The sequence below is a fragment of the Pseudorca crassidens genome, unplaced genomic scaffold, assembly GCF_039906515.1.
Source record: "Pseudorca crassidens isolate mPseCra1 unplaced genomic scaffold, mPseCra1.hap1 Scaffold_46, whole genome shotgun sequence".
In the NCBI taxonomy this organism is placed as follows: domain Eukaryota; kingdom Metazoa; phylum Chordata; class Mammalia; order Artiodactyla; family Delphinidae; genus Pseudorca; species Pseudorca crassidens.
In genome coordinates, this window is record NW_027136299.1 from 348,858 (window position 1) to 368,903 (window position 20,046).

Consider the following 20,046-nt stretch of genomic DNA (forward strand, 5'->3'; position numbering starts at 1 on the left):
TAGCGAGAACCAATGAGAGACTAGCTGGAGGTGTCTGGACGGGCAAATTTAACTCTCATTTCCCACCAGGAAGAGGAACTAACCAAAGGCTCAGCGTGCCGTGCCGGAACCAGATTAGGGCCTGAAGCCATCCTGCGGTGTTGCGGCCAGCTCAAAAGAAAGCGAGTTGAAGAAAGGAGCTCAGGGGCACTGTAATTCACAAACCTGCAGAGTTATAAATGACAGCTATCGTCCAAAAATATACTGAAGTAAGGCTGCCAAGAGGACTTGAAAGCGGGGCAGAATTGCAGGAAACCGATTTCAGGAGGTAGACTGGAATTGCATTGAAAGCATAGGAAAAGAGGCAGAACGTCCACAATGATGCACTTGGCCAAAAAGGGCGTATGTGTTTTTTCCTGAATATATTCAGGAAAAAACGCATACGCCCTTTTTGGCCAACCAAGCAAGCTTGCAAAGGAAATCTGCACTACAATGAAGTCTCACTTCCCCCCGGTCAAAAGGGCCATCTGAAAAAAGTGTAAAATCCAGAAAGGCAGGACAGGCCATGGAGAACTGGGAGCCTTGTTATGCAGATGGGCGGGATGTAAATTGCCAACAGACACTCGGGAGAAGTGTATGGTGTTTCCTGAAACATCTAAAAAACAAAGCAACAGAGCCTAGGGCACTTCCACTTATGGTCCTATAGCTTAGGGAAATTAAAATCAAAAAGACACAGCCACCCCAAAGTTTGGGACGCCTCTGTTTACAAGAACCTCGTTTACAGTACAAGTTCAACATCGCAGAAAGTGAAAAATGGATAAAGAAGTTGTGGTATTTACTTACAAAGCAATATCACTCAGCAATGAAATCTATGTCATCAGGCCCTTAGCAGCACAATGAGTGGATTCAGGTATGATGATTCTAACTGAAATAAGTCACACAGAAAAAGAAACATCATAAGATATCAGTAATACACAGAATGTAAACTTGGCTACACAGGAACTGAATTACAGAACAGAACAGGGTCTCAAATTTAGAAAACCAACTTATGCTTGCTTAAGGGTAAAGGTGAGTTGGGGTGCTGCATAAAACCATAGATTGAAATGAGCACAGATAAAGTTCCTTAAGCCAAATATGGAATAGACAAGAGCTACTCCTTGCTCAATGAAATGGACTCAACACCACATATTAAACGCCTAAGAATGTACCTGACTAGTAAGTATCTTAAAACCTATGGATTGCTATGTCTCCAAAGGAGAATCAAGCATGTGTACAGGGGCATAAACGCAGCAGTGATAGGATTGGAGAGGTTCGGTGAGCAAATGAAGACCCTTTGAAGTCATATTGCATGGTACCCATTCCACGGGTTTCAACTACCCAGGTTTAAGGTATTCTTCCTTCAGCTAAAACATGCATGTGGAACCTAGAGTATGATCAACCATGTGATCGGGAGACGTGTTCAAATATGTCTCAGTTTTCGTACCCTGGTACTCGGGTGCAACATTCCAGATGCTTTACTAACATCCTCCCGAGTTGGAGAGTCAGTCCCTTTAACCTCCTGTTTGGCCCAGTTTGCAATTTCTGCGGAAGATGAACAGGAATAGCGAGAACCAATGAGAGACTAGCTGGAGGTGTCTGGACGGGCAAATTTAACTCTCATTTCCCACCAGGAAGAGGAATTAACCAAAGGCTCAGCGTGCCGTGCCGGAACCAGATTAGGGCCTGAAGCCATCCTGCGGTGTTGCGGCCAGCTCAAAAGAAAGCGAGTTGAAGAAAGGAGCTCAGGGGCACTGTAATTCACAAACCTGCAGAGTTATAAATGACAGCTATCGTCCAAAAATATACTGAAGTAAGGCTGCCAAGAGGACTTGAAAGCGGGGCAGAATTGCAGGAAACCGATTTCAGGAGGTAGACTGGAATTGCATTGAAAGCATTGGAAAAGAGGCAGAACGTCCACAATGATGCACTTGGCCAAAAAGGGCGTATGCGTTTTTTCCTGAATATATTCAGGAAAAAACGCATACGCCCTTTTTGGCCAACCAAGCAAGCTTGCAAAGGAAATCTGCACTACAATGAAGTCTCACTTCCCCCCGGTCAAAAGGGCCATCTGAAAAAAGTGTAAAATCCAGAAAGGCAGGACAGGCCATGGAGAACTGGGAGCCTTGTTATGCTGATGGGTGGGATGTAAATTGCCAACAGACACTCGGGAGAAGTGTATGGTGTTTCCTGAAACATCTAAAAAACAAAGCAACAGAGCCTAGGGCACTTCCACTTATGGTCCTATAGCTTAGGGAAATTAAAATCAAAAAGACACAGCCACCCCAAAGTTTGGGACGCCTCTGTTTACAAGAACCTCGTTTCCAGTACAAGTTCAACATCGCAGAAAGTGAAAAATGGATAAAGAAGTTGTGGTATTTACTTACAAAGCAATATCACTCAGCAATGAAATCTATGTCATCAGGCCCTTAGCAGCACAATGAGTGGATTCAGGTATGATGATTCTAACTGAAATAAGTCACACAGAAAAAGAAACATCATAAGATATCAGTAATACACGGAATGTAAACTTGGCTACACAGGAACTGAATTACAGAACAGAACAGGGTCTCAAATTTAGAAAACCAACTTATGCTTGCTTAAGGGGAAAGGTGAGTTGGGGTGCTGCATAAAACCAGAGATTGAAATGAGCACAGATAAAGTTCCTTAAGCCAAATATGGAATAGACAAGAGCTACTCCTTGCTCAACGAAATGGACTCAACACCGCATATTAAATGCCTAAGAATGTACCTGACTAGTCAGTATCTTAAAACCTATGGATTGCTATGTCTCCGAAAGAGAATCAAGCATGTGTACAGGGGCATAAACGCAGCAGTGATAGGATTGGAGAGGTTCGGTGAGCAAATGAAGACCCTTTGAAGTCATATTGCATGGTACCCATTCCACGGGTTTCAACTACCCAGTTTTAAGGTATTCTTCCTTCAGCTAAAACATGCATGTGGAACCTAGAGTATGATCAACCATGTGATCGGGAGACGTGTTCAAATATGTCTCAGTTTTCGTACCCTGGTACTCGGGTGCAACATTCCAGACGCTTTACTAACACCCTCCCGACTTGGAGAGTCAGTCCCTTTAACCTCCTGTTTGGCCCAGTTTGCAATTTCTGCGGAAGATGAACAGGAATAGTGAGAACCAATGAGAGACTAGCTGGAGGTGTCTGGACGGGCAAATTTAACTCTCATTTCCCACCAGGAAGAGGAATTAACCAAAGGCTCAGCGTGCCGTGCCGGAACCAGATTAGGGCCTGAAGCCATCCTGCGGTGTTGCGGCCAGCTCAAAAGAAAGCGAGTTGAAGAAAGGAGCTCAGGGGCACTGTAATTCACAAACCTGCAGAGTTATAAATGACAGCTATCGTCCAAAAATATACTGAAGTAAGGCTGCCAAGAGGACTTGAAAGCGGGGCAGAATTGCAGGAAACCGATTTCAGGAGGTAGACTGGAATTGCATTGAAAGCATAGGAAAAGAGGCAGAACGTCCACAATGATGCACTTGGCCAAAAAGGGCGTATGCGTTTTTTCCTGAATATATTCAGGAAAAAACGCATACGCCCTTTTTGGCCAACCAAGCAAGCTTGCAAAGGAAATCTGCACTACAATGAAGTCTCACTTCCCCCCGGTCAAAAGGGCCATCTGAAAAAAGTGTAAAATCCAGAAAGGCAGGACAGGCCATGGAGAACTGGGAGCCTTGTTATGCTGATGGGCGGGATGTAAATTGCCAACAGACACTCGGGAGAAGTGTATGGTGTTTCCTGAAACATCTAAAAAACAAAGCAACAGAGCCTAGGGCACTTCCACTTATGGTCCTATAGCTTAGGGAAATTAAAATCAAAAAGACACAGCCACCCCAAAGTTTGGGACGCCTCTGTTTACAAGAACCTCGTTTACAGTACAAGTTCAACATCGCAGAAAGTGAAAAATGGATAAAGAAGTTGTGGTATTTACTTACAAAGCAATATCACTCAGCAATGAAATCTATGTCATCAGGCCCTTAGCAGCACAATGAGTGGATTCAGGTATGATGATTCTAACTGAAATAAGTCACACAGAAAAAGAAACATCATAAGATATCAGTAATACACAGAATGTAAACTTGGCTACACAGGAACTGAATTACAGAACAGAACAGGGTCTCAAATTTAGAAAACCAACTTATGCTTGCTTAAGGGTAAAGGTGAGTTGGGGTGCTGCATAAAACCAGAGATTGAAATGAGCACAGATAAAGTTCCTTAAGCCAAATATGGAATAGACAAGAGCTACTCCTTGCTCAACGAAATGGACTCAACACCGCATATTAAATGCCTAAGAATGTACCTGACTAGTAAGTATCTTAAAACCTATGGATTGCTATGTCTCCGAAAGAGAATCAAGCATGTGTACAGGGGCATAAACGCAGCAGTGATAGGATTGGAGAGGTTCGGTGAGCAAATGAAGACCCTTTGAAGTCATATTGCATGGTACCCATTCCACGGGTTTCAACTACCCAGTTTTAAGGTATTCTTCCTTCAGGTAAAACATGCATGTGGAACCTAGAGTATGATCAACCATGTGATCGGGAGACGTGTTCAAATATGTCTCAGTTTTCGTACCCTGGTACTCGGGTGCAACATTCCAGACACTTTACTAACACCCTCCCGACTTGGAGAGTCAGTCCCTTTAACCTCCTGTTTGGCCCAGTTTGCAATTTCTGCGGAAGATGAACAGGAATAGCGAGAACCAATGAGAGACTAGCTGGAGGTGTCTGGACGGGCAAATTTAACCCTCATTTCCCACCAGGAAGAGGAATTAACCAAAGGCTCAGCGTGCCGTGCCGGAACCAGATTAGGGCCTGAAGCCATCCTGCGGTGTTGCGGCCAGCTCAAAAGAAAGCGAGTTGAAGAAAGGAGCTCAGGGGCACTGTAATTCACAAACCTGCAGAGTTATAAATGACAGCTATCGTCCAAAAATATACTGAAGTAAGGCTGCCAAGAGGACTTGAAAGCGGGGCAGAATTGCAGGAAACCGATTTCAGGAGGTAGACTGGAATTGCATTGAAAGCATAGGAAAAGAGGCAGAACGTCCACAATGATGCACTTGGCCAAAAAGGGCGTATGCGTTTTTTCCTGAATATATTCAGGAAAAAACGCATACGCCCTTTTTGGCCAACCAAGCAAGCTTGCAAAGGAAATCTGCACTACAATGAAGTCTCACTTCCCCCCGGTCAAAAGGGCCATCTGAAAAAAGTGTAAAATCCAGAAAGGCAGGACAGGCCATGGAGAACTGGGAGCCTTGTTATGCTGATGGGTGGGATGTAAATTGCCAACAGACACTCGGGAGAAGTGTATGGTGTTTCCTGAAACATCTAAAAAACAAAGCAACAGAGCCTAGGGCACTTCCACTTATGGTCCTATAGCTTAGGGAAATTAAAATCAAAAAGACACAGCCACCCCAAACTTTGGGACGCCTCTGTTTACAAGAACCTCGTGTACAGTACAAGTTCAACATCGCAGAAAGTGAAAAATGGATAAAGAAGTTGTGGTATTTACTTACAAAGCAATATCACTCAGCAATGAAATCTATGTCATCAGGCCCTTAGCAGCACAATGAGTGGATTCAAGTATGATGATTCTAACTGAAATAAGTCACACAGAAAAAGAAACATCATAAGATATCAGTAATACACGGAATGTAAACTTGGCTACACAGGAACTGAATTACAGAACAGAACAGGGTCTCAAATTTAGAAAACCAACTTATGCTTGCTTAAGGGGAAAGGTGAGTTGGGGTGCTGCATAAAACCAGAGATTGAAATGAGCACAGATAAAGTTCCTTAAGCCAAATATGGAATAGACAAGAGCTACTCCTTGCTCAACGAAATGGACTCAACACCGCATATTAAATGCCTAAGAATGTACCTGACTAGTCAGTATCTTAAAACCTATGGATTGCTATGTCTCCGAAAGAGAATCAAGCATGTGTACAGGGGCATAAACGCAGCAGTGATAGGATTGGAGAGGTTCGGTGAGCAAATGAAGACCCTTTGAAGTCATATTGCATGGTACCCATTCCACGGGTTTCAACTACCCAGGTTTAAGGTATTCTTCCTTCAGCTAAAACATGCATGTGGAACCTAGAGTATGATCAACCATGTGATCGGGAGACGTGTTCAAATATGTCTCAGTTTTCGTACCCTGGTACTCGGGTGCAACATTCCAGACGCTTTACTAACACCCTCCCGACTTGGAGAGTCAGTCCCTTTAACCTCCTGTTTGGCCCAGTTTGCAATTTCTGCGGAAGATGAACAGGAATAGTGAGAACCAATGAGAGACTAGCTGGAGGTGTCTGGACGGGCAAATTTAACTCTCATTTCCCACCAGGAAGAGGAATTAACCAAAGGCTCAGCGTGCCGTGCCGGAACCAGATTAGGGCCTGAAGCCATCCTGCGGTGTTGCGGCCAGCTCAAAAGAAAGCGAGTTGAAGAAAGGAGCTCAGGGGCACTGTAATTCACAAACCTGCAGAGTTATAAATGACAGCTATCGTCCAAAAATATACTGAAGTAAGGCTGCCAAGAGGACTTGAAAGCGGGGCAGAATTGCAGGAAACCGATTTCAGGAGGTAGACTGGAATTGCATTGAAAGCATAGGAAAAGAGGCAGAACGTCCACAATGATGCACTTGACCAAAAAGGGCGTATGCGTTTTTTCCTGAATATATTCAGGAAAAAACGCATACGCCCTTTTTGGCCAACCAAGCAAGCTTGCAAAGGAAATCTGCACTACAATGAAGTCTCACTTCCCCCCGGTCAAAAGGGCCATCTGAAAAAAGTGTAAAATCCAGAAAGGCAGGACAGGCCATGGAGAACTGGGAGCCTTGTTATGCTGATGGGCGGGATGTAAATTGCCAACAGACACTCGGGAGAAGTGTATGGTGTTTCCTGAAACATCTAAAAAACAAAGCAACAGAGCCTAGGGCACTTCCACTTATGGTCCTATAGCTTAGGGAAATTAAAATCAAAAAGACACAGCCACCCCAAAGTTTGGGACGCCTCTGTTTACAAGAACCTCGTTTCCAGTACAAGTTCAACATCGCAGAAAGTGAAAAATGGATAAAGAAGTTGTGGTATTTACTTACAAAGCAATATCACTCAGCAATGAAATCTATGTCATCAGGCCCTTAGCAGCACAATGAGTGGATTCAGGTATGATGATTCTAACTGAAATAAGTCACACAGAAAAAGAAACATCATAAGATATCAGTAATACACAGAATGTAAACTTGGCTACACAGGAACTGAATTACAGAACAGAACAGGGTCTCAAATTTAGAAAACCAACTTATGCTTGCTCAAGGGTAAAGGTGAGTTGGGGTGCTGCATAAAACCATAGATTGAAATGAGCACAGATAAAGTTCCTTAAGCCAAATATGGAATAGACAAGAGCTACTCCTTGCTCAACGAAATGGACTCAACACCACATATTAAACGCCTAAGAATGTACCTGACTAGTAAGTATCTTAAAACCTATGGATTGCTATGTCTCCGAAGGAGAATCAAGCATGTGTACAGGGGCATAAACGCAGCAGTGATAGGATTGGAGAGGTTCGGTGAGCAAATGAAGACCCTTTGAAGTCATATTGCATGGTACCCATTCCACGGGTTTCAACTACCCAGGTTTAAGGTATTCTTCCTTCAGCTAAAACATGCATGTGGAACCTAGAGTATGATCAACCATGTGATCGGGAGACGTGTTCAAATATGTCTCAGTTTTCGTACCCTGGTACTCGGGTGCAACATTCCAGATGCTTTACTAACATCCTCCCGAGTTGGAGAGTCAGTCCCTTTAACCTCCTGTTTGGCCCAGTTTGCAATTTCTGCGGAAGATGAACAGGAATAGCGAGAACCAATGAGAGACTAGCTGGAGGTGTCTGGACGGGCAAATTTAACTCTCATTTCCCACCAGGAAGAGGAATTAACCAAAGGCTCAGCGTGCCGTGCCGGAACCAGATTAGGGCCTGAAGCCATCCTGCGGTGTTGCGGCCAGCTCAAAAGAAAGCGAGTTGAAGAAAGGAGCTCAGGGGCACTGTAATTCACAAACCTGCAGAGTTATAAATGACAGCTATCGTCCAAAAATATACTGAAGTAAGGCTGCCAAGAGGACTTGAAAGCGGGGCAGAATTGCAGGAAACCGATTTCAGGAGGTAGACTGGAATTGCATTGAAAGCATAGGAAAAGAGGCAGAACGTCCACAATGATGCACTTGGCCAAAAAGGGCGTATGCGTTTTATCCTGAATATATTCAGGAAAAAACGCATACGCCCTTTTTGGCCAACCAAGCAAGCTTGCAAAGGAAATCTGCACTACAATGAAGTCTCACTTCCCCCCGGTCAAAAGGGCCATCTGAAAAAAGTGTAAAATCCAGAAAGGCAGGACAGGCCATGGAGAACTGGGAGCCTTGTTATGCTGATGGGCGGGATGTAAATTGCCAACAGCCACTCGGGAGAAGTGTATGGTGTTTCCTGAAACATCTAAAAAACAAAGCAACAGAGCCTAGGGCACTTCCAATTATGGTCCTATAGCTTAGGGAAATTAAAATCAAAAAGACACAGCCACCCCAAAGTTTGGGACGCCTCTGTTTACAAGAACCTCGTTTACAGTACAAGTTCAACATCGCAGAAAGTGAAAAATGGATAAAGAAGTTGTGGTATTTACTTACAAAGCAATATCACTCAGCAATGAAATCTATGTCATCAGGCCCTTAGCAGCACAATGAGTGGATTCAGGTATGATGATTCTAACTGAAATAAGTCACACAGAAAAAGAAACATCATAAGATATCAGTAATACATGGAATGTAAACTTGGCTACACAGGAACTGAATTACAGAACAGAACAGGGTCTCAAATTTAGAAAACCAACTTATGCTTGCTTAAGGGTAAAGGTGAGTTGGGGTGCTGCATAAAACCAGAGATTGAAATGAGCACAGATAAAGTTCCTTAAGCCAAATATGGAATAGACAAGAGCTACTCCTTGCTCAACGAAATGGACTCAACACCGCATATTAAACGCCTCAGAATGTACCTGACTAGTAAGTATCTTAAAACCTATGGATTGCTATGTCTCCGAAAGAGAATCAAGCATGTGTACAGGGGCATAAATGCAGCAGTGATAGGATTGGAGAGGTTCGGTGAGCAAATGAAGACCCTTTGAAGTCATATTGCATGGTACCCATTCCACGGGTTTCAACTACCCAGGTTTAAGGTATTCTTCCTTCAGCTAAAACATGCATGTGGAACCTAGAGTATGATCAACCATGTGATCGGGAGACGTGTTCAAATATGTCTCAGTTTTCGTACCCTGGTACTCGGGTGCAACATTCCAGACGCTTTACTAACACCCTCCCGACTTGGAGAGTCAGTCCCTTTAACCTCCTGTTTGGCCCAGTTTGCAATTTCTGCGGAAGATGAACAGGAATAGCGAGAACCAATGAGAGACTAGCTGGAGGTGTCTGGATGGGCAAATTTAACTCTCATTTCCCACCAGGAAGAGGAATTAACCAAAGGCTCAGCGTGCCGTGCCGGAACCAGATTAGGGCCTGAAGCCATCCTGCGGTGTTGCGGCCAGCTCAAAAGAAAGCGAGTTGAAGAAAGGAGCTCAGGGGCACTGTAATTCACAAACCTGCAGAGTTATAAATGACAGCTATCGTCCAAAAATATACTGAAGTAAGGCTGCCAAGAGGACTTGAAAGCGGGGCAGAATTGCAGGAAACCGATTTCAGGAGGTAGACTGGAATTGCATTGAAAGCATAGGAAAAGAGGCAGAACGTCCACAATGATGCACTTGGCCAAAAAGGGCGTATGCGTTTTTTCCTGAATATATTCAGGAAAAAACGCATACGCACTTTTTGGCCAACCAAGCAAGCTTGCAAAGGAAATCTGCACTACAATGAAGTCTCACTTCCCCCCGGTCAAAAGGGCCATCTGAAAAAAGTGTAAAATCCAGAAAGGCAGGACAGGCCATGGAGAACTGGGAGCCTTGTTATGCTGATGGGCGGGATGTAAATTGCCAACAGACACTCGGGAGAAGTGTATGGTGTTTCCTGAAACATCTAAAAAACAAAGCAACAGAGCCTAGGGCACTTCCACTTATGGTCCTATAGCTTAGGGAAATTAAAATCAAAAAGACACAGCCACCCCAAAGTTTGGGACGCCTCTGTTTACAAGAACCTCGTTTCCAGTACAAGTTCAACATCGCAGAAAGTGAAAAATGGATAAAGAAGTTGTGGTATTTACTTACAAAGCAATATCACTCAGCAATGAAATCTATGTCATCAGGCCCTTAGCAGCACAATGAGTGGATTCAGGTATGATGATTCTAACTGAAATAAGTCACACAGAAAAAGAAACATCATAAGATATCAGTAATACACAGAATGTAAACTTGGCTACACAGGAACTGAATTACAGAACAGAACAGGGTCTCAAATTTAGAAAACCAACTTATGCTTGCTCAAGGGTAAAGGTGAGTTGGGGTGCTGCATAAAACCATAGATTGAAATGAGCACAGATAAAGTTCCTTAAGCCAAATATGGAATAGACAAGAGCTACTCCTTGCTCAACGAAATGGACTCAACACCGCATATTAAACGCCTAAGAATGTACCTGACTAGTAAGTATCTTAAAACCTATGGATTGCTATGTCTCCGAAGGAGAATCAAGCATGTGTACAGGGGCATAAACGCAGCAGTGATAGGATTGGAGAGGTTCGGTGAGCAAATGAAGACCCTTTGAAGTCATATTGCATGGTACCCATTCCACGGGTTTCAACTACCCAGGTTTAAGGTATTCTTCCTTCAGCTAAAACATGCATGTGGAACCTAGAGTATGATCAACCATGTGATCGGGAGACGTGTTCAAATATGTCTCAGTTTTCGTACCCTGGTACTCGGGTGCAACATTCCAGATGCTTTACTAACATCCTCCCGAGTTGGAGAGTCAGTCCCTTTAACCTCCTGTTTGGCCCAGTTTGCAATTTCTGCGGAAGATGAACAGGAATAGCGAGAACCAATGAGAGACTAGCTGGAGGTGTCTGGACGGGCAAATTTAACTCTCATTTCCCACCAGGAAGAGGAATTAACCAAAGGCTCAGCGTGCCGTGCCGGAACCAGATTAGGGCCTGAAGCCATCCTGCGGTGTTGCGGCCAGCTCAAAAGAAAGCGAGTTGAAGAAAGGAGCTCAGGGGCACTGTAATTCACAAACCTGCAGAGTTATAAATGACAGCTATCGTCCAAAAATATACTGAAGTAAGGCTGCCAAGAGGACTTGAAAGCGGGGCAGAATTGCAGGAAACCGATTTCAGGAGGTAGACTGGAATTGCATTGAAAGCATAGGAAAAGAGGCAGAACGTCCACAATGATGCACTTGGCCAAAAAGGGCGTATGCGTTTTTTCCTGAATATATTCAGGAAAAAACGCATACGCCCTTTTTGGCCAACCAAGCAAGCTTGCAAAGGAAATCTGCACTACAATGAAGTCTCACTTCCCCCCGGTCAAAAGGGCCATCTGAAAAAAGTGTAAAATCCAGAAAGGCAGGACAGGCCATGGAGAACTGGGAGCCTTGTTATGCTGATGGGCGGGATGTAAATTGCCAACAGCCACTCGGGAGAAGTGTATGGTGTTTCCTGAAACATCTAAAAAACAAAGCAACAGAGCCTAGGGCACTTCCAATTATGGTCCTATAGCTTAGGGAAATTAAAATCAAAAAGACACAGCCACCCCAAAGTTTGGGACGCCTCTGTTTACAAGAACCTCGTTTACAGTACAAGTTCAACATCGCAGAAAGTGAAAAATGGATAAAGAAGTTGTGGTATTTACTTACAAAGCAATATCACTCAGCAATGAAATCTATGTCATCAGGCCCTTAGCAGCACAATGAGTGGATTCAGGTATGATGATTCTAACTGAAATAAGTCACACAGAAAAAGAAACATCATAAGATATCAGTAATACATGGAATGTAAACTTGGCTACACAGGAACTGAATTACAGAACAGAACAGGGTCTCAAATTTAGAAAACCAACTTATGCTTGCTTAAGGGTAAAGGTGAGTTGGGGTGCTGCATAAAACCAGAGATTGAAATGAGCACAGATAAAGTTCCTTAAGCCAAATATGGAATAGACAAGAGCTACTCCTTGCTCAACGAAATGGACTCAACACCGCATATTAAACGCCTCAGAATGTACCTGACTAGTAAGTATCTTAAAACCTATGGATTGCTATGTCTCCGAAAGAGAATCAAGCATGTGTACAGGGGCATAAATGCAGCAGTGATAGGATTGGAGAGGTTCGGTGAGCAAATGAAGACCCTTTGAAGTCATATTGCATGGTACCCATTCCACGGGTTTCAACTACCCAGGTTTAAGGTATTCTTCCTTCAGCTAAAACATGCATGTGGAACCTAGAGTATGATCAACCATGTGATCGGGAGACGTGTTCAAATATGTCTCAGTTTTCGTACCCTGGTACTCGGGTGCAACATTCCAGACGCTTTACTAACACCCTCCCGACTTGGAGAGTCAGTCCCTTTAACCTCCTGTTTGGCCCAGTTTGCAATTTCTGCGGAAGATGAACAGGAATAGCGAGAACCAATGAGAGACTAGCTGGAGGTGTCTGGATGGGCAAATTTAACTCTCATTTCCCACCAGGAAGAGGAATTAACCAAAGGCTCAGCGTGCCGTGCCGGAACCAGATTAGGGTCTGAAGCCATCCTGCGGTGTTGCGGCCAGCTCAAAAGAAAGCGAGTTGAAGAAAGGAGCTCAGGGGCACTGTAATTCACAAACCTGCAGAGTTATAAATGACAGCTATCGTCCAAAAATATACTGAAGTAAGGCTGCCAAGAGGACTTGAAAGCGGGGCAGAATTGCAGGAAACCGATTTCAGGAGGTAGACTGGAATTGCATTGAAAGCATAGGAAAAGAGGCAGAACGTCCACAATGATGCACTTGGCCAAAAAGGGCGTATGCGTTTTTTCCTGAATATATTCAGGAAAAAACGCATACGCACTTTTTGGCCAACCAAGCAAGCTTGCAAAGGAAATCTGCACTACAATGAAGTCTCACTTCCCCCCGGTCAAAAGGGCCATCTGAAAAAAGTGTAAAATCCAGAAAGGCAGGACAGGCCATGGAGAACTGGGAGCCTTGTTATGCTGATGGGCGGGATGTAAATTGCCAACAGACACTCGGGAGAAGTGTATGGTGTTTCCTGAAACATCTAAAAAACAAAGCAACAGAGCCTAGGGCACTTCCACTTATGGTCCTATAGCTTAGGGAAATTAAAATCAAAAAGACACAGCCACCCCAAAGTTTGGGACGCCTCTGTTTACAAGAACCTCGTTTACAGTACAAGTTCAACATCGCAGAAAGTGAAAAATGGATAAAGAAGTTGTGGTATTTACTTACAAAGCAATATCACTCAGCAATGAAATCTATGTCATCAGGCCCTGAGCAGCACAATGAGTGGATTCAGGTATGATGATTCTAACTGAAATAAGTCACACAGAAAAAGAAACATCATAAGATATCAGTAATACACGGAATGTAAACTTGGCTACACAGGAACTGAATTACAGAACAGAACAGGGTCTCAAATTTAGAAAACCAACTTATGCTTGCTTAAGGGTAAAGGTGAGTTGGGGTGCTGCATAAAACCAGAGATTGAAATGAGCACAGATAAAGTTCCTAAAGCCAAATATGGAATAGACAAGAGCTACTCCTTGCTCAACGAAATGGACTCAACACCGCATATTAAACGCCTAAGAATGTACCTGACTAGTAAGTATCTTAAAACCTATGGATTGCTATGTCTCCGAAAGAGAATCAAGCATGTGTACAGGGGCATAAACGCAGCAGTGATAGGATTGGAGAGGTTCGGTGAGCAAATGAAGACCCTCTGAAGTCATATTGCATGGTACCCATTCCACGGGTTTCAACTACCCAGGTTTAAGGTATTCTTCCTTCAGCTAAAACATGCATGTGGAACCTAGAGTATGATCAACCATGTGATCGGGAGACGTGTTCAAATATGTCTCAGTTTTCGTACCCTGGTACTCGGGTGCAACATTCCAGACGCTTTACTAACACCCTCCCGACTTGGAGAGTCAGTTCCTTTAACCTCCTGTTTGGCCCAGTTTGCAATTTCTGCGGAAGATGAACAGGAATAGCGAGAACCAATGAGAGACTAGCTGGAGGTGTCTGGACGGGCAAATTTAACTCTCATTTCCCACCAGGAAGAGGAATTAACCAAAGGCTCAGCGTGCCGTCCCGGAACAAGATTAGGGCCTGAAGCCATCCTGCGGTGTTGCGGCCAGCTCAAAAGAAAGCGAGTTGAAGAAAGGAGCTCAGGGGCACTGTAATTCACAAACCTGCAGAGTTATAAATGACAGCTATCGTCCAAAAATATACTGAAGTAAGGCTGCCAAGAGGACTTGAAAGCGGGGCAGAATTGCAGGAAACCGATTTCAGGAGGTAGACTGGAATTGCATTGAAAGCATAGGAAAAGAGGCAGAACGTCCACAATGATGCACTTGGCCAAAAAGGGCGTATGCGTTTTTTCCTGAATATATTCAGGAAAAAACGCATACGCACTTTTTGGCCAACCAAGCAAGCTTGCAAAGGAAATCTGCACTACAATGAAGTCTCCCTTCCCCCCGGTCAAAAGGGCCATCTGAAAAAAGTGTAAAATCCAGAAAGGCAGGACAGGCCATGGAGAACTGGGAGCCTTGTTATGCTGATGGGCGGGATGTAAATTGCCAACAGCCACTCGGGAGAAGTGTATGGTGTTTCCTGAAACATCTAAAAAACAAAGCAACAGAGCCTAGGGCACTTCCACTTATGGTCCTATAGCTTAGGGAAATTAAAATCAAAAAGACACAGCCACCCCAAAGTTTGGAATGCCTCTGTTTACAAGAACCTCGTTTACAGTACAAGTTCAACATCGCAGAAAGTGAAAAATGGATAAAGAAGTTGTGGTATTTACTTACAAAGCAATATCACTCAGCAATGAAATCTATGTCATCAGGCCCTTAGCAGCACAATGAGTGGATTCAGGTATGATGATTCTAACTGAAATAAGTCACACAGAAAAAGAAACATCATAAGATATCAGTAATACACGGAATGTAAACTTGGCTACACAGGAACTGAATTACAGAACAGAACAGGGTCTCAAATTTAGAAAACCAACTTATGCTTGCTTAAGGGGAAAGGTGAGTTGGGGTGCTGCATAAAACCAGAGATTGAAATGAGCACAGATAAAGTTCCTTAAGCCAAATATGGAATAGACAAGAGCTACTCCTTGCTCAACGAAATGGACTCAACACCGCATATTAAACGCCTAAGAATGTACCTGACTAGTAAGTATCTTAAAACCTATGGATTGCTATGTCTCCGAAAGAGAATCAAGCATGTGTACAGGGGCATAAACGCAGCAGTGATAGGATTGGAGAGGTTCGGTGAGCAAATGAAGACCCTTTGAAGTCATATTGCATGGTACCCATTCCACGGGTTTCAACTACCCAGGTTTAAGGTATTCTTCCTTCAGCTAAAACATGCATGTGGAACCTAGAGTATGATCAACCATGTGATCGGGAGACGTGTTCAAATATGTCTCAGTTTTCGTACCTGGTACTCGGGTGCAACATTCCAGACGCTTTACTAACACCCTCCCGACTTGGAGAGTCAGTCCCTTTAACCTCCTGTTTGGCCCAGTTTGCAATTTCTGCGGAAGATGAACAGGAATAGCGAGAACCAATGAGAGACTAGCTGGAGGTGTCTGGACGGGCAAATTTAACTCTCATTTCCCACCAGGAAGAGGAATTAACCAAAGGCTCAGCGTGCCCTGCCGGAACCAGATTAGGGCCTGAAGCCATCCTGCGGTGTTGCGGCCAGCTCAAAAGAAAGCGAGTTGAAGAAAGGAACTCAGGGGCACTGTAATTCACAAACCTGCAGAGTTATAAATGACAGCTATCGTCCAAAAATATACTGAAGTAAGGCTGCCAAGAGGACTTGAAAGCGGGGCAGAATTGTAGGAAACCGATTTCAGGAGGTAGACTGGAATTGCATTGAAAGCATAGGAAAAGAGGCAGAACGTCCACAATGATGCACTTGGCCAAAAAGGGCGTATGCGTTTTTTCCTGAATATATTCAGGAAAAAACGCATACGCCCCTTTTGGCCAACCAAGCAAGCTTGCAAAGGAAATCTGCACTACAATGAAGTCTCACTTCCCCCCGGTCAAAAGGGCCATCTGAAAAAAGTGTAAAATCCAGAAAGGCAGGACAGGCCATGGAGAACTGGGAGCCTTGTTATGCTGATGGGCGGGATGTAAATTGCCAACAGACACTCGGGAGAAGTGTATGGTGTTTCCTGAAACATCTAAAAAACAAAGCAACAGAGCCTAGGGCACTTCCACTTATGGTCCTATAGCTTAGGGAAATTAAAATCAAAAAGACACAGCCACCCCAAAGTTTGGGACGCCTCTGTTTACAAGAACCTCGTTTACAGTACAAGTTCAACATCGCAGAAAGTGAAAAATGGATAAAGAAGTTGTGGTATTTACTTACAAAGCAATATCACTCAGCAATGAAATCTATGTCATCAGGCCCTTAGCAGCACAATGAGTGGATTCAGGTATGATGATTCTAACTGAAATAAGTCACACAGAAAAAGAAACATCATAAGATATCAGTAATACACGGAATGTAAACTTGGCTACACAGGAACTGAATTACAGAACAGAACAGGGTCTCAAATTTAGAAAACCAACTTATGCTTGCTTAAGGGGAAAGGTGAGTTGGGGTGCTGCATAAAACCAGAGATTGAAATGAGCACAGATAAAGTTCCTTAAGCCAAATATGGAATAGACAAGAGCTACTCCTTGCTCAACGAAATGGACTCAACACCGCATATTAAACGCCTAAGAATGTACCTGACTAGTAAGTATCTTAAAACCTATGGATTGCTATGTCTCCGAAAGAGAATCAAGCATGTGTACAGGGGCATAAACGCAGCAGTGATAGGATTGGAGAGGTTCGGTGAGCAAATGAAGACCCTTTGAAGTCATATTGCATGGTACCCATTCCACGGGTTTCAACTACCCAGGTTTAAGGTATTCTTCCTTCAGCTAAAACATGCATGTGGAACCTAGAGTATGATCAACCATGTGATCGGGAGACGTGTTCAAATATGTCTCAGTTTTCGTACCCTGGTACTCGGGTGCAACATTCCAGACGCTTTACTAACACCCTCCCGACTTGGAGAGTCAGTCCCTTTAACCTCCTGTTTGGCCCAGTTTGCAATTTCTGCGGAAGATGAACAGGAATAGCGAGAACCAATGAGAGACTAGCTGGAGGTGTCTGGACGGGCAAATTTAACTCTCATTTCCCACGAGGAAGAGGAATTAACCAAAGGCTCAGCGTGCCGTGCCGGAACCAGATTAGGGCCTGAAGCCATCCTGCGGTGTTGCGGCCAGCTCAAAAGAAAGCGAGTTGAAGAAAGGAGCTCAGGGGCACTGTAATTCACAAACCTGCAGAGTTATAAATGACAGCTATCGTCCAAAAATATACTGAAGTAAGGCTGCCAAGAGGACTTGAAAGCGGGGCAGAATTGCAGGAAACCGATTTCAGGAGGTAGACTGGAATTGCATTGAAAGCATAGGAAAAGAGGCAGAACGTCCACAATGATGCACTTGGCCAAAAAGGGCGTATGCGTTTTTTCCTGAATATATTCAGGAAAAAACGCATACGCACTTTTTGGCCAACCAAGCAAGCTTGCAAAGGAAATCTGCACTACAATGAAGTCTCACTTCCCCCCGGTCAAAAGGGCCATCTGAAAAAAGTGTAAAATCCAGAAAGGCAGGACAGGCCATGGAGAACTGGGAGCCTTGTTATGCTGATGGGCGGGATGTAAATTGCCAACAGACACTCGGGAGAAGTGTATGGTGTTTCCTGAAACATCTAAAAAACAAAGCAACAGAGCCTAGGGCACTTCCACTTATGGTCCTATAGCTTAGGGAAATTAAAATCAAAAAGACACAGCCACCCCAAAGTTTGGGACGCCTCTGTTTACAAGAACCTCGTTTACAGTACAAGTTCAACATCGCAGAAAGTGAAAAATGGATAAAGAAGTTGTGGTATTTACTTACAAAGCAATATCACTCAGCAATGAAATCTATGTCATCAGGCCCTGAGCAGCACAATGAGTGGATTCAGGTATGATGATTCTAACTGAAATAAGTCACACAGAAAAAGAAACATCATAAGATATCAGTAATACACGGAATGTAAACTTGGCTACACAGGAACTGAATTACAGAACAGAACAGGGTCTCAAATTTAGAAAACCAACTTATGCTTGCTTAAGGGTAAAGGTGAGTTGGGGTGCTGCATAAAACCAGAGATTGAAATGAGCACAGATAAAGTTCCTTAAGCCAAATATGGAATAGACAAGAGCTACTCCTTGCTCAACGAAATGGACTCAACACCGCATATTAAACGCCTAAGAATGTACCTGACTAGTAAGTATCTTAAAACCTATGGATTGCTATGTCTCCGAAAGAGAATCAAGCATGTGTACAGGGGCATAAACGCAGCAGTGATAGGATTGGAGAGGTTCGGTGAGCAAATGAAGACCCTCTGAAGTCATATTGCATGGTACCCATTCCACGGGTTTCAACTACCCAGGTTTAAGGTATTCTTCCTTCAGCTAAAACATGCATGTGGAACCTAGAGTATGATCAACCATGTGATCGGGAGACGTGTTCAAATATGTCTCAGTTTTCGTACCCTGGTACTCGGGTGCAACATTCCAGACGCTTTACTAACACCCTCCCGACTTGGAGAGTCAGTTCCTTTAACCTCCTGTTTGGCCCAGTTTGCAATTTCTGCGGAAGATGAACAGGAATAGCGAGAACCAATGAGAGACTAGCTGGAGGTGTCTGGACGGGCAAATTTAACTCTCATTTCCCACCAGGAAGAGGAATTAACCAAAGGCTCAGCGTGCCGTCCCGGAACAAGATTAGGGCCTGAAGCCATCCTGCGGTGTTGCGGCCAGCTCAAAAGAAAGCGAGTTGAAGAAAGGAGCTCAGGGGCACTGTAATTCACAAACCTGCAGAGTTATAAATGACAGCTATCGTCCAAAAATATACTGAAGTAAGGCTGCCAAGAGGACTTGAAAGCGGGGCAGAATTGCAGGAAACCGATTTCAGGAGGTAGACTGGAATTGCATTGAAAGCATAGGAAAAGAGGCAGAACGTCCACAATGATGCACTTGGCCAAAAAGGGCGTATGCGTTTTTTCCTGAATATATTCAGGAAAAAACGCATACGCACTTTTTGGCCAACCAAGCAAGCTTGCAAAGGAAATCTGCACTACAATGAAGTCTCCCTTCCCCCCGGTCAAAAGGGCCATCTGAAAAAAGTGTAAAATCCAGAAAGGCAGGACAGGCCATGGAGAACTGGGAGCCTTGTTATGCTGATGGGCGGGATGTAAATTGCCAACAGCCACTCGGGAGAAGTGTATGGTGTTTCCTGAAACATCTAAAAAACAAAGCAACAGAGCCTAGGGCACTTCCACTTATGGTCCTATAGCTTAGGGAAATTAAAATCAAAAAGACACAGCCACCCCAAAGTTTGGAATGCCTCTGTTTACAAGAACCTCGTTTACAGTACAAGTTCAACATCGCAGAAAGTGAAAAATGGATAAAGAAGTTGTGGTATTTACTTACAAAGCAATATCACTCAGCAATGAAATCTATGTCATCAGGCCCTTAGCAGCACAATGAGTGGATTCAGGTATGATGATTCTAACTGAAATAAGTCACACAGAAAAAGAAACATCATAAGATATCAGTAATACACGGAATGTAAACTTGGCTACACAGGAACTGAATTACAGAACAGAACAGGGTCTCAAATTTAGAAAACCAACTTATGCTTGCTTAAGGGGAAAGGTGAGTTGGGGTGCTGCATAAAACCAGAGATTGAAATGAG